Source organism: Falco biarmicus, chromosome 6 (genome assembly GCF_023638135.1).
Source record: "Falco biarmicus isolate bFalBia1 chromosome 6, bFalBia1.pri, whole genome shotgun sequence".
NCBI lineage: Eukaryota > Metazoa > Chordata > Aves > Falconiformes > Falconidae > Falco > Falco biarmicus.
The window spans coordinates 47,603,264-47,618,148 of NC_079293.1; the positions used below are offsets into that span (position 1 = coordinate 47,603,264).

Here is a 14,885-nt window from a genome sequence, read left to right on the forward strand (position 1 = left end):
ATAGGGCTAAAAATTACACTCCAGCAACCAGTGATGACTAGTTATTGTTCCTTTTATCAACAGGCAAGATGAAGGAGGTTCTGGCAGCTTACCATGTCCCGGGCTCTGCAGAGTTAAGTGAGAAGTGTGCCCATGTTCTAGCGTGCATCACATCGCATCTTGGGTCTGAAGTGCCAGAAGGATCCCAGCGCTGCAGACTGAGACGGCTCTGAGCACCTCAGTACCCCGTTTCTGACAGAACCCAGGGATGGCAAACTTACATACCAGTATTACCTGTCTGGGGCAGGTTTAATTTTATAAATTAAAACCATGAACTCTATGAGTTTCTAGACCATATTTGTGCTGTTGAGGATGATCTGCTCAGATGAACAATTTTGCGTCCATCGGAGAGACAGGTTCTTCTGCTGGACCAGAAGATGACAGTGGACTGTATATTGTAACTAATACCATTTGTAGCATCTCCTAGTGCAAATAATTGAAGAACAGATTGCAAGAAAATCCTATAGGGAATAAGACATGCTTTGTTTTGATCTACAAATTTTAAGAAATGTTTTGCTTTTTTAAAGATAACCACTTTTAAATAACACTATGTGTGCAGTCTATGTGCAGCTCTTCACTGTGGCTATCTGTATTCCAGAAATAATGAACTCCTTGCGAGACACCTGAACCTTTTTAGATTTGTGATGAATCTTTAAATTATTGGAATATCATGAAAAACTAGAAGGGAAAAGATCCACGACTGTTACTTGAGTAGACGTCTCCAGTTACTTCCTGTTAAGTGTCCTGAAAGGAGGAGGAAAGGGCAGGAAGTAGAAATGAAATACAAAAAAAATACATTGAGTTTCTTTTTTGGCATATGCACCTATCCAAATGTGTGTTTGATGTAATAGGCAGGGGGAGAGAAACAGCTAAGTTAGCTGAGCCCTCACATGAAAGGTCTGTGTTTTCAGGCAGTATTTGCTAATTTTGTCTCTTGAATAGCTATAGAACAGAAGGAATATGTATATGCCCCACCATATGTGAAAAGGACATACTTGCCATTCCTTTATTTATTTTTACTCTTTAAAAAATTAAAGTGCCAGTTATTTGGAATGTTGTAGTCTGTGGTCCCTTTACATTTGTTTAGTGAGATCCTTTCAGCAAGGTCATCCCCATTACAGTGTAACTGCATGGTGACCGCAGCTTTGGGCCTGTATAATAAAGATCAAAATTAAAAATTTTGTTTCTCATCACTTTATCTATTTTGATGTCTATCTGCAAGTCTTTGATTGGAATCCTGCTTATTGCTGATCACTGTTTAGAAGACGATTTGGCAAAAAAATGTTAAGAGAGGAAGGTATTTGTATGGTTGGACCTTGTTCTCCTTTGTATCATTATTTACAACAGGTTAAAGGGCAGAGGGACACAAAATGTTAACAAATCAATAGTCATTCTTAAATTCAATTTGCACACGATGCTCCAGGGCAATAAGGAGATTGGGTTCTTTGCATTCCAGATTTAAGGCTATACTGAAGTATTTGACATCTGGTCTCTATTAATTAGTAATCCTGGAAAGGTATTGGAGGAAAAAGCTGCAGAAAAGCTGAGTCTAATCTGGCTTTGATTTGCTATGTGTGTGATATATTGTGCTGAACACATGTACATCAGAGTTTAAAAGCCACTAAATGGCTTTTAAAAGTCTAAAACTTTTCTCCTTCCTCCTTACTTTCTTCTTGGAAGGCAAAATTTTAAACTATAAAAATGTTCCTCATGTAGCAATTAAGTATGTGTGAGCAAAGATTGCACGTTGCATTTCAAAAACTAACGTGGTCCTGACAAGGCTGCCCGTGCTGCACTGTAGGCAGGGCTTTGTCCCACTGATGCTAGCTTACAGCAAACATCTGAGCTCATGTCAGCAGAGCATGCCCGACTTTTGAAACCTCTTAGCTGAATGTCACTGTTCTGCATCTTACGTAGCAGCATATGGACAGCAAAGCGGTCACCGCTGTGAAGTCCATACCAGTGTGTTTAAGCATGAATAGGGTCGGACAAGAGTGTCTCAGTGCAGTGCCCCGATCAGTTGAAAATAATCTATGGCTGTGCTCGGGCTCACAAGGGGCAGCCCTGTCCTCCCCTTCTGCCCAGCTCACAGCTGCCTGTGACCTCCCTCGAAGAGCTGCACACCTGTCAGGCTTCCTGGTCTGGTTGAAGATGTGCCAGTGTAAGAGTTCAGCTCTCGTGCCAGCTCTGACGCCAGGGAGAGGGTGGGAGCAAACACTTTTTTATCAGCAGTTTAGTTTTAGGTGTGCTTACACTGATGGAGGAACCATGCCTTCCGGTCCCTCTACCTTTCACAGGAGTGAAAGCCATGTGCCGTAGCAGTACCAGGGCACTGTAAGCTCCTGTGCTAGCAGACCTTTAGCTATTAATGAGGTGTAAGCTCAGGACATGGCCAGCTGGACCCACCAGAACTGTAAATGCTTGAGCTTGACCATGGGACCGTTTGAATTTGAATGTCAAAACAAATTGCCCCGAGAGCAGGGCCTGTTCTGGAGAAACCGCTTTTTGTCTGTGCAGAACCAGAGGCTGCTGGAAGCTTGAGTGTCCTGTTGGGTGAACTTTTCTGATGAGATGTGTGGCTGTTGCCCATCTGTTGAAGGAGCGATTAAAAAACAAATCACAACAAAATAGGCAAACCTCTCAGCACTCTGGTAAGGGCAGAGGTTGGAGCTTTTTGTTCTTTGGATGAATCCCCCTTTAAGAAGCCTCCCCGTTTGGACAAGCCCTTCTTTGTGAAGGGACATGAATATGGAGAGACCTGCAGTGCACCCGTCTCTTCAGTCAGCTTCAAAGGAAAGTTTCAAAAGTCATTATTTTCTGGCAACTTGAAACATCTGAATCAGGGCTGTGCTGGCTTTACAAACAGTGTTAGCTGACTTGATGACTTGGAGCAATTCAGTATTTGCACAATTAGAACAAATACTTGATATGGACTGTGTGGCTTAGCAGGCAAGAGTGTTGGTTTTGCTGACTGAATGTAATATGTATGCAGTTCATGTTGAAATAAGATGGTCTTAAGTCATTTCCTTAGCAGACAATAATCCATTCCAAGAATAAGAACATCTGTTCAGGGCCCAGACCTGAAATAAATCGTAGGTTTAGAGACAGGTCTTTTGTCCAGAGTTGTTTGGGTATTAGACATCTAAGAACCAGTTGACTTTTCAGGTCACAGCAGGGATTTTGGTGACAAAGTATAAGCAGGTCTCTGCTACAGCTGACCGCATGAAGTCTTACCTGCAACTGCAGTTACGTTCCTGCTGCCAGTCTGCATTGCTGTGATAGCACAGGCTTTTACAAATATCAGCCCACCTTAGACTGCTTACAGTTACAATCCCCTGGGTTTGAACTGCGTGTGTGTGTACGTGCTGCTGTTGGTTCATCCTATTCATACAAGGGAAACCCCAACAGTCAGCTATCAAATCGACATTTATTTGTTAGTTATTACTCAAAAAAGCCCAAGTTTTTGAGAAACTATGACCACAATGACATTTCATAAGCAATTATCTGACTTACTTTTTAAATTCTCTGTTGCAACCTTCATCTAGAAATCCTAAAATACTTGTCAAATACTAAATAAGGGAGTCTCACAGAAGTTTCCAGGTAGCATACATTTTATTCTAACATATAAGTGGGTAAGCCAAGTCACCAGACAGTTAGGTAACTTCACTGATATTTCACAAGAAGTTGCTGCACTGCAGTCAACAATGAACAAAGCTAATTATAACCTTGTAAGGAAGCCAACATCTTAAAAAGTTATTAGTGCGATTTTTCTCACTCCCTGTTGTGTTTGCCCTCTATGCAAGGAGAGCTCCTCTGTCAGCAGCTTCACTTCACCTCAGCTTCTCCAAGAGCCCTGTATCTGACCTGACCCCTCTCCATCTTCCAAGAAACAGTTAATTTGTATTACTGCATATGATAACCCTACCTACCTCCCGGGAACTGCTGTGAAGGGTCATCTTCATACTTTGGGTTGGGTCAGTTCTTGGCCAGTTTCAAGGCTGTCTTCTTCTCTGGCTTGGCTGGCACCTTTCCCTCCTAATGGTAAATGATGCTCTTGAGGTCGTGTCTGGTTTTGAAGTTAGTCTTGCTGATGAGGTCAGTGGGAGAGAGCATGCTCCTGGCTACATACGTTAGAAAGAAGGAAAGTTTCTGTGGTGTGTCACTGGGCTCTGCACAAGGCCCTCCATAGGTGGTGATGTGCAGCGGCTCTGGGTGTTGGGTACGAGGTGCAGGGTTCATTAAATACTCACCATCAGTTATGAATTTATTTCCCAGATGTTGTCAGTTTTCTTAAACCCCCGGCAGATCTGGAAGTTGAAGCGATGGGCAGAATTAACAGCGCTCGTAAAGGCCAATAGCGAACCTGACTGAGAAACCCCCGTAGATACCAAGAATTTCTCATGTGATTACTTAGGTTAAAAGAGCCACTCTCTCACAAACAAACTTAAGTAATGAACTGGCAAAGTCAGAAAATTGCAAAGCAGCACTGAAAATGGAGAATGTGCTGTTCACACCAGTTCTGCTTTCCACCAAGTCTCCCTTTTGCCAGCACAGCTTCAAAAGACTTTCTACCTTTTTTGTTACTACTGCTGAGAATAAGCAGAAAACAGTTTGATCAACTTTAAAGGAATAAACCTGTAAAAAAACATTGCCACCTTCCAGCTTACAGGGAAACATGTAGATTCAAGATTGACCTAAACAGCTGAATTAAATGTTCCGAGTGCTGGCTGCGGAGCCGTGCCCTGCCTGACCTTCCTACCGGGAGCTGCAGCCGGAGCACCTGCGGGCCAGAAGGCGCTGCCCACCTGTGGCCCCGCACAGCACAGTTCATGGCAGCTGAGCTTCGGCAGGAGACAGAAAGCTTCTCCTGGCTCGTCGTTACTCCTGGGGACAGCCCAGTCATTGTTGTTATAGCTGGCAATGAATGGGAACTAAACTGAAGCTAGATGTATTTGCAATATGCTGACATTTTTAAAGCAATAATTGATTATTGTACTGAATTCCCAAGGAGTGTGTGGTGGATTCACAGTGGGAATGCTTCAGTCAAGCTTCCTAACCATTCAAACGGTGGCCATGTCCCAGTGCAGGCAGAAGCATTGCGCTTGACATGGGGACTGTTGCTGACACGTGCTCTGTGGGGGATCAGGAAGACCTCAGACCTGCTGATCAGAATGACCCCACACACTGTCACCTAACCCCAGACACCTTTCACAGCTACCACCCTCCAGGATTCACGTGGTGTGCATGCACTAGGGAGCTCGTGCTCTGTCTCTATGGGAAGCTGGAAGTGCAGAGCTCTAACAATCAGTGGATGTCAGAAAAAGAGCAATTTCAGTTGTACCTGTGGTAGACAGACAAACAATAGTGTTTTCCTTAAAATCCCAAATATGTAAGTTCAGACTGAACAAAATAAAGCCCCTGACTCTTCTTCAGGCACAAAGCTTCCTATTAAATACAGTTAAACTGGAAAATTAGAAACTAAATATTTGAAACTATCGCCTTTAGTAAAATTCCAGAAGCTAGCCAAAACCAGAAGAGTGTTTACTTGTTTGTGCACATAGCCAAAAATATATGTGAGATCCAGATCAGATTCTTAGCACAAAAGTGCTGTAAAACATTTCTGTTAATCTTGCTTTTGCTGTGACACTGAAGTGCCCTGTGCAATAACAGATTTGGACAGTTTCAGGAATTCTCCTCCCAAAAGCCTTATTTACAGCAGCTTTTATCAGATGGATTTCTAATCAATAACCTTCATGAGGCCCAGACAAGGATCTGCTGTTTGGTTGAATTTGGTTTTATTATTATTGTTTGTCAACAAAAGAACTGCAAAATAAAAGTCAGGACATAAAAGTGAGTCCAGCAAAGCTCGAGTCATGGTTTCCAGCCAGGAGACCCTGTCTGATACCACACATATATGCACGCCACGCCACGCCACGCCTTGCCCTCCCCCCACCCCCAGTGGGTATATTAAGCTGTAGAGGAATGAAACTGGGTTAATTAGCATTGATAATATGCAACTGTGGGCTGGATTCAGGGGTGGTGGGTTGGCTGATGTAGATGAGGTGCAGCTGTTGGCTGTTCTTTTAGGTGGTTGAGAGCCAATGGAGAGAGAGCAGCTGAGGAAGAAGCAGGGAGAGGACACGTGTTCTGGAAGAGGAGAGACTAGGAGAAGGCAGCAGAGGGACTGGCGTGAAGAATATGTTGGTATGTGATGGTAAAAGACCTTGTTGCAGCTGGCTAGTTTGGAGAGTGCTGTGACACTAAGCAACTGGTTAGTGCTGTCCTGAAGTTCCTCTGATGAAAGTCCTGCCCTGCCCAAAATCGTGCTTGTTGCTCCATGGCCGATGTGAAGTGCTAAGCACCTTGGCTTTCTTTAGCTTGGGTAAGAACTGAAGCACTTGCAGACTTGGAGGAATAGACTGTCTGACAAAGACAAGCCACAAGCTGGCAGAGATGGGACTTGTCACTTATGTTTGCTGAAAGAGCTCCTTTGCGCAGCAGGGGAAGCAGGAACTCTAGCACAAGTAAAACCATCCCTGCAGAGTATGAACAACTACTGTCATCTATATCTGGAAGGCACTCAAGGGAAATAACTTTTTTTTTTTTCCTTCCTTTAATTTTAGAGTGTATATTCTGTACATCAGCCAGTGCTTTTTCCATGGGCATTCTCACAGCCTCCCTGTGTTTACTGCAGTGACAGAGTAAAAGAAAGACTTGTTAGCATTGCTTTGAAATTTTTATCATTTCTTTACTCAGTATTGCAGCTTAACTTCACATAAGTGATTTCAAGTACTGTTACAGTAAGAAGAGCATGGAATTTACTTAGCTGTTAAGGTAATCTCCAAAGAGAAGGATATTCATTCCTATTCCAGCTCCACTTCTCAGGCAGCTTTACAATCAACTTCTGCAGGGAGCAGTGATTCATCAAGGGCAGTCCATCCCATCCCATCCAGTCTCCAGGCCAGAACATTAGATTTCCCAAACATCACAGTTTAGAAAATATAGTCAATGACAAGGCTATATTTTTTTGTGTTGTCATTCTTTTCTGTGTTTTTTTTAAGATCTTCCAACCCAGAGACAGACTTTTTTTTCCCCCCTCTTTATTCATAGGCATAAATTCAGGAGCTCCAGGAGCACTAAACAACATATATTAAGTGATGAATCAAAGCAGTATTGGAAAGCACCATGTGCCATGGCAGAGGCAATCAATAGAACTTATGCATAGCAAATTAGTTCTGTGATGAATTGCTTTCTAGGTCCTGCCCTTATTGTACTTAATCACTACACTATCTCTTCTCATAATAGTACAGCACATGTGCCTACACTGTTTCATAGGAGATATTTGCACTAAGAATTAGACTGAATTCCTGTAATTCGATTGCCTCTTTAAGTCCATGGCAAAACTTCCACCAACTTCTGTGGGACCAAAGCTTGGTTCGGGGTGGTAGATATAGATCAGTGCAGAGCAGTGCACTGCGTTTCTGCTATGCAGAAAACCGTGGTTCTTTGCCACATGTGGCAGCCCTTGTCTAGATCACAATAACATCCCTGTGTAACTGAACTTGCTGTGAGCCAGTGTAGAGGTCGAAATTAAAGGCAGAAAAGAGTGTCCTGGATGATGAAGATATCTGTGTCATTTGAGTCTGTCCAGCAATGTAACAGGTTCTTTCCCTGCTTAAGTCGATTGGAATCGGTTAGTCCTAAATATTCAAGGCTAGCAACAACCAAACCCAAAAGAAACAAGAAGTAAGCATGGAAATACAGAATGGCACAATGCATTTTTCTGGAATAATTATATTTCTAATCTTTCGAAAACATAAAAGGAAAATTCAGTCACTATCTTCAGTTTCCAGCAGTTCCAGGGGCACACTAGGCTTCAAGACAAACAAGAGCTCTCTTGCATTTAAGATTCCTGGTCTTTAGTCAAGAACAACAAAAAATAATAGAAATACATGAAGACCAGTTGAAAGATGAAGCCTCTTCAGCAGCGGTAGCACTTCAAAGGGTAACTGCTGCCATTCAGGTTCGGAAAGGCAGCTTCAAAGTCACTGACGTGTTCACTTGGCTTGGTCCCCTGTAGGTCCTTCCTCCCATCCTTGCTGTGTTTCTTTTTGTGCACAGGAAAGGTAAAACCATGCTCTGAGTCATGGCCATGCAATGAAGTTGAAGTCAATGACCAGTGTTGCTTCATTAAAACCATAACGAGCGTCGCTGCTCCTGGAAATGTTGGTCACTGCTTGTGGCAAAGCTGTGTACATCCTTTCAGGGTGATTAGCCACAGCAGAGCCACTGTGTGTGGCCACCTTGGATCTTTTGATGCACGCTCCTAGCAAAACAACAGCCATGTTCCAGGGTAAATCAAGGAGGAACATCTGAGGTCAGAGCTCCAGCAGCACAGCAAAACGTTCTTATGTAGACAGCCGCTGACCTGCTGCAGCTGGGAACTGTGAGTCATACAACTTCCAAATGCAGACGCACTTAACTTCAATCTTAGGCTTTTCAGGTTATTAATCTATATAAAAGATACAGACTCTTTGCAAGTTCTTAGGGGTGAGGACTGCCCAGTCACATAGAGTTCCTGTCACCCTGACTGTTTTCATCCGTCTTCTTAAGAAGTCCAGCTTGTTAGGACCCATTTCATATTTACTTCAGAACATCTTTTCAAGTATCACACACACATTGAGTACGCTTTTCAATGGCAGCTTTATGTCCTTAGGGGTGAGGACTGCTACTTCGGTGGGTTTAAGTGCAGCACTTGTATCCACCAGGTCTTTCCAAGGCAGCTGGCTGCTCCCCCCCCCCCCCCCCCCCCCCGGTCAGGGGTGGGGTGGGGGAGGGGATCTGCTTCTCCCAGCTGCAGCACTTGCCACCCTTTCCACCATGGCCCATGGGCTGGGGTGGCAGGTCCCCCCCGCTGGCCCACAGCAGGTCCTGGTGGGCTGGCCAAGGGTGAAAGGGCTGAGGCAGGACCCCGGAGCTGGGTTGTTGCCACTGCAGCCTCCAGATGGGAGGGATCTTTGGCAGCGTTCCTGGGTCTCCGCATGAAGACAAAGGGAGCCAATTACTAGCTAAATGAAATTATATGTTCAGTCGAAGTTTAGACAAGACAGAGTAACTGATTGCATTCCTTGGGAGACTTGAATAAAAACACCTCTCAAAAGGGCTCTTACTCAAAAGCAAGGGCTGTTTGCCCAAGTACATTTTCCTTCTGGCCGATGCAAATCGAGCGCGTTTTTTTCCCGTCCGCTGTTAAATCTTTTCATCCTTTCAGAATCAAAGTGACTTCAGGCTTGTTTGCTTTCCCTCTGCTTTTTCCTGGCTCACTTTCCCGTGTTTGCAGAGCGCCCGAGGGGGTTCAGCGCCACTCACCAGCGGGTCATTCCCCCCCAACACCGGCGGGGCCCCCGCCTCCTCCGGCCGCAGCCGCGGGTGGCCCGCGCGCGGCGGGGACCGGCGGCGCACCGGGGCCGGGACAGGCTGCGGCCACCGGCGGCCGCTTTCCCCGCCGTCACCACGGGGGGGCGACATTGCCCAGCCCGCCGCCGGCGCCGCCGCTCACCGCGGGGAGCGCGGGTGCCCGCGGGTGCCCGGGGCTGAAGCGGGCTGAAGCGGTTGTCGTCGGTCATTTCTGTCCGCCCTCGCAGAGCTGTGCTTTCCCACTCGAAGCTGTTCAGCTAAAAGAAAAAAATACAATCGGGGGAATGGGGGTGGGGTGTGGGGTGTCCTAGCCAGTTTTGCACTGGGATGGACACAGGTTTGCTGCTTTCATGCTCCACTCGTGTCGCCCCTTGCCCCTGCTGTTTGAGGGGCCTTTCATGCAGCAACAGGGAGGGAAACAAATGCTGCATAAACAAATAGAAAAAATGTCGTTTTGAGCCTGGCCCTATATTTTACAGCCCGTTCTATCGTTACTTCCATGGGAAATGACATATCCTCCTGCAATGACCATTATCAGTTTTATTGCAGAAATTTTCTGCATTCCTCGGGATTCAGCTGTGGCTGAGCCCATCTGCAGGGTGCCTGGCGGAAAGCAAACACCCGCCTGTGTCTGTGCGCTGGGGCTGGGGCTTAGCAGCTAACTAAGAGATTAGCTTTGATGCCTGGGCACTGGGGCATTTGCAGCACTTGCTACTTGAACCAGCCGGTGTGGCTGGCCATCGAGGAGCGGCTCGATGCAGAAGCGAAGCCGAAAAGCAGGTAAACTAGCTCTCCATAGCCATACCGCGGAGCCGTGTCAGCTGGCTTCAAGCTCTGTCGCTACTTCAGCAGTCAAACCTCTCCTGGGAGCTCACTGGTATGAGCAGAGCAGCAAAGGTGCTTTCCAGCAGGATGGCTTAGCCCCAGCAGAGCTGTGCGTGAACACGGCTGCTACCATTTCTGTTGCCTCTGAGCAGCATGGACAGAACTGACTGGGCATCATGCTGTGCAGATGTAGCTTGACAGAAGAGGCTACTCTGACCAGATCTTCATATGGCAAGAAACTGAAATGCAGCTGGCCAAAAAAGAGTTGAAATGACCTTTGAGGCGGTTTGTAAAGGAAGACTGAGAAGGGGTGTGAAGCCAAGTCCTTCACCCATCACCTCTCTGAGATGCCACAAAATTGCTCAGTGGGTGCAGAACACACAAACGCTTATGGAGCATTTGAGAATGAGCAAAGACGTTCCCTGAAGGAAGAGCTATGGAAGTGTGTAGAGAACTTTTATTGTCTCCTGGCTGTCTGTGTGAAGAGGTAGAAGTGGGGAACTGGGAGGGGAGTTACTGTGCACAGCTGTTCGCACCGGAAAAGGGAAAAGCAACTTGCCCAAAAGAGAAACCGCATCTCATCTTCACAGAGTCTGAGGACCTCCATGCTTGGAGAGGTAGAAGTCAGTGTGAATATTCAAACTGGGCAGGCTGTAATGTGAGCAGTGAAAGAAAGTGCTGCAGTCAGGCAGAGACTGAGGAATGTAGGTCCCTGGCATACCTTTTAGCAACTGTCTGTGTTTTCAGGCAAGATTCAATCCAAAAATGGATTGAAGTAACAGACCATCCAATTTGATTGTAGCAGAAGATGAGAGAGACACAGAAAAGCAGACAAGGACATCTGTTGTCACACAGCCAGAATAGAAGGAAATACTGAGACCTCCTCCATCAGGTGCGGTGTCTCTTGTCCTGGATAGATAGAAAGCCTCTACCTTTGGCATTAAACCCGAAAGACCCAGAAACATCAAGTTGCTGAAGCCAAAGCAGCTAAGGCTAGGTTAAACAGCTAGCAGAAATGCCTAATTGGAGCAGAGGTGGCAGCCAGGGTAGTAATACTCATTTGTTTGGATAGATTTGTCTTTTCTTCCATTTAATCAGTGGCTCTCCCTGCTCTGCTTTACATTCCTCGGCAGCTGTAGCACTCACTTTCCACACCAGGCAGCCAGGGACAGGCTGGGGAGTGAGAAATACAGCGGTCTCCTTTGTGCCTTAGCAAGGCCAAGACCCTGCCCCATCTTGTGTTCCTCTCTGCTCTCTTCAACACGCTGCTCCCGCTCTTCCCAGCCCCTTGTACTGTCATCTTCTGCCATGCTCCTGCTCTTCCATCTCTATACCTGATCCCTACGTATAAAGCATGTTGAATTTAAACTGATCTTCCTCTCTCTCCAGAAACAGATTTTCTCAGTCCCCTTTATTTGTGGTTCTGTGGGTCAACTTCAAGGGGGACTCAGGAGTATGAACTCTTTGGTTACTTTCCACAGCTCTTGTACAAGATGGCTTTCAGTATACACGTGTATTATGCCCAGCGTAAAAAATTATCACGAAAACAGAGCCCCTGTGCCTGCCAGGCCAGCTCTGTGGCTTTTAGTGCGTGTTATAGTGGAAAGATGGCTGCAGGAAGATAGGCATAAAGGCAGGCTCAATGGTTTTCCAGACGTGGAAATGTATCAGCAGTCTCCCGCAGGCCCAGGAAGACTGAGTACAGCCACAGAGCAAGTTCTCTTCACACGGGTGACACCCCTTGAGCCCCCCAGATCTCAGACTGGCAATGCAGGAGCACCCTTAGGTTTCCTTTACCCAGGTCACACCTACGTTTGCAGTCTCACTACTGGTTGGAAGCGAGTGACCCCAGCACAGCTGTGCTTTGCCGAGCCCCACATGGGTTTTCTCAAAGTGTTGCCAGAAGGTGCCTGCAGCCACCTTCCAGACAGAGGGAAAGGGTTACATGCGTCATTAACAGGCCATGTTTACATAGAAAAAACAAAACTCCTCAAAGAACATGACGTATGCACACAGGGAGGCCTTTTTTAAAACACAGTGACACACTTGAAGGCTGCCAGATTCTGCAGCTCTTACACAGTATGCGGATAGTGATTTTTTTCATAATATTCAATATTTTCCTGGGTCTGATTTTAATTAAAAACAGCCTGAGAAGCTGGTGTGTGTGTGTGTGTGTGTGTAATAAAAAAAAAAAGAAATGAGAATTAGGAATTACAAAAGCCAAATACAAATCCTCTGATAATTGTCGATGCTTGGAGTTACAACATATGCAGAAGATGGCAAAACCACTGTCAGTAGAAACACCGTGGAATGAGTCAATTTGTTTAATTCCTCTGGAGTCGTGACATGACTCATTCCCAACCTGGAGACCAAAGGGAGGTTTTGAAAGGAATATGTAGGATAAAGCAAGCTCCTTGCAAAAGAACAAGGACAGTTTTAATTCTAGCCTTTGAGATCTGATTCATTAATGTTCTGCAATGTGATTGCAAAACGTGGCCATTCCTATTAGGTAACGTTGGGTGCTCATGGTTAGTGGCACAAATTGGCTACATGTGGGCCAGACAATGCTGAGCTGGACTTTCTGTCACTGATAAGTGCTTTCTAACATTTGATGTAGTTTTCCATATAGTTTTGAACACGCAGTTTTAAAATCAGTGTGACTAATTTGCAAGTGATTCTAAAGCCGTTAGAAGCTGTAAAAGATATTACTCAAAAGACGCCATCCTTCTTTTTCAATGGAGATTTGTCAAGCAGTCAGTCTTATTCACAAGGGAAAAGAAATTTTGACCACATGAGTCACTTCAGCCTTTGGATACTTAACAAAATGCACAGTGTGATTTTATGTATGACTAATGTGTTTGTATATTTACGTGTCTGTGGATGCTAATGGCAGTTACAAAGCTGTATCTAGAAAAGACACTTGGAATATACCAGTTCATTAACTTTCATCTATACATAATCAGCTACTGTTTTATAGATCTAAAAAATTCCTTAATGCCCTGCATGTTTTAGGACTGCATTTTAAAAGGCCCTACATTAAGTCTTTGTTTAAACATTCCACTCGTGTACCATTAACCGTCTCATTGTATTTTATTTTGGTTCATTTGCAAAGTCTGTGCTCCTTCTAATAAATACAAATTTTGTTGCTTGCTGGGAGCTTCCCTTCTCTAACCTGTCACTCCCAAATATCTTCATGAGAAATTTCAGCCTCCTTTTGTTAACAGCATGTGCGAAGTGACCTTTATTCTCTCTGGATACCTTCATTATTCACAGGTAGTTACTAAGTAACCCGCATGAATGCTGCAGGCGATGCATCTCTTTATTAAGAGTCGTGTTCTCTGGCTATTCAGCACCGGTGTTGTGGGACTGAGGGCCCAAACCCTCTGGTATTGGCTCTACCCTCCCTTTGAAAAGGGTGCTCATGACAAAACTTCTTGAAACTTTTTAATTACCAGGAGATTTCTAATGACAAACTGGGCTTGCAATAGCAAGAAAAAAAATGTAGAGAAAAGACCTTACATTCGTCATTCTCATTAACCACAGTTTACAACAAAAAAGTGAAATACGTTTCTTGAGGAAGGTTGGGGTTGTGGGGTTCCCCCCCCCCCCCATTAGCATATTATCTATATTCCTACTGGTTTTGCTTTCTAATGGATGAAAAGTAATAAAAAATTCTTCAGAAAAAAAGGTGAACTTTTAAAAACAATTTTAGATAAATCTGTAACTGAAGTTTTTAATCACATAAAATATTTTGTTGCATTTTTAATTAATGCAACCATGAAAATTAGTATTAAATAATTTCTATCCACCCTAACTGTGGATTCCCATGGTGAGAATTTGCGCTAAGAATTGCTCATGTTAAACTCAGTGAAACTTTGTGAATATTTTAATCTACAACTGCTAGCAGTCTGAAATGCATCGCTATTGAATTTTCTTGTTCTTTGAATCAGTATTTAGCACTACCATTTAAGACTTCTTTTACACAGATACATTTTTCAACTCTCTGATGTTATTCTCTTGACTCATTTCCTTTCCTTTCCTGCTTTTGGCTGTGTTTTGCATGGGCACCATCCCATCACATTGCTTTGGCACTGTACTGTAATGAGGTATGCGGGCAGAATGGACCAGAAATGGATTCTGAGCTCTGGGTCCAAGCCCATCTCAGTTGACATAGGTAACATTATCTTCATCTCATCCTTCTGCTGTTAATACTGAGCACAGTCATCACAGCATGAAGGAGCCAGGAGTACGAAAAATACCTTCTGACTCCCTCTCAGGTCAAATATAGTGTCACCCCCATCCTGCGCTGAATTTAAAGCAGTTCCAGTAGTGATACCGGACAGTGACTCTAGTACCTAATTCTGCACCTAAGAGAGAACTGATATAACAGAAAAAGAAAAAAACCCCAACTTTTAACCAGTCTGCCCCAGGACAATAAGAAAGCATTGTCAGTGATCCCACCACTAGCTTTAGACCTGGAAGAAAGGAACGACCACTCGCTGTCAAGTCTGCAGTACTGTGCCCATGACATGCAAAAGTCCCTTCTCAGCCAATGATAACCCCTTTATGTGGTCAGCATTAACCCATTAGTGGGAAGATTTGCC

At 44.7% G+C, this 14,885-nt stretch overlaps 1 protein-coding gene across 2 annotated transcripts in view; it reads left to right on the plus strand.

Moving 5' to 3' along the window:
• The window catches only part of SCAF8 (SR-related CTD associated factor 8), a 167,185-nt gene that overhangs the window by 97,821 nt on the left and 54,479 nt on the right, over nt 1-14,885 (plus strand). The window contains exon 21 of one of the 2 annotated variants that reach the window (XM_056343282.1): nt 64-1,217. The exons of the other annotated variant lie outside the window; for it this stretch is intronic. The gene's annotated coding sequence lies outside the window, so the exon portion shown is untranslated. Of the gene's footprint in view, nt 1-63; nt 1,218-14,885 lie in introns of those variants that run through there. 2 annotated transcript variants of the gene reach the window in all.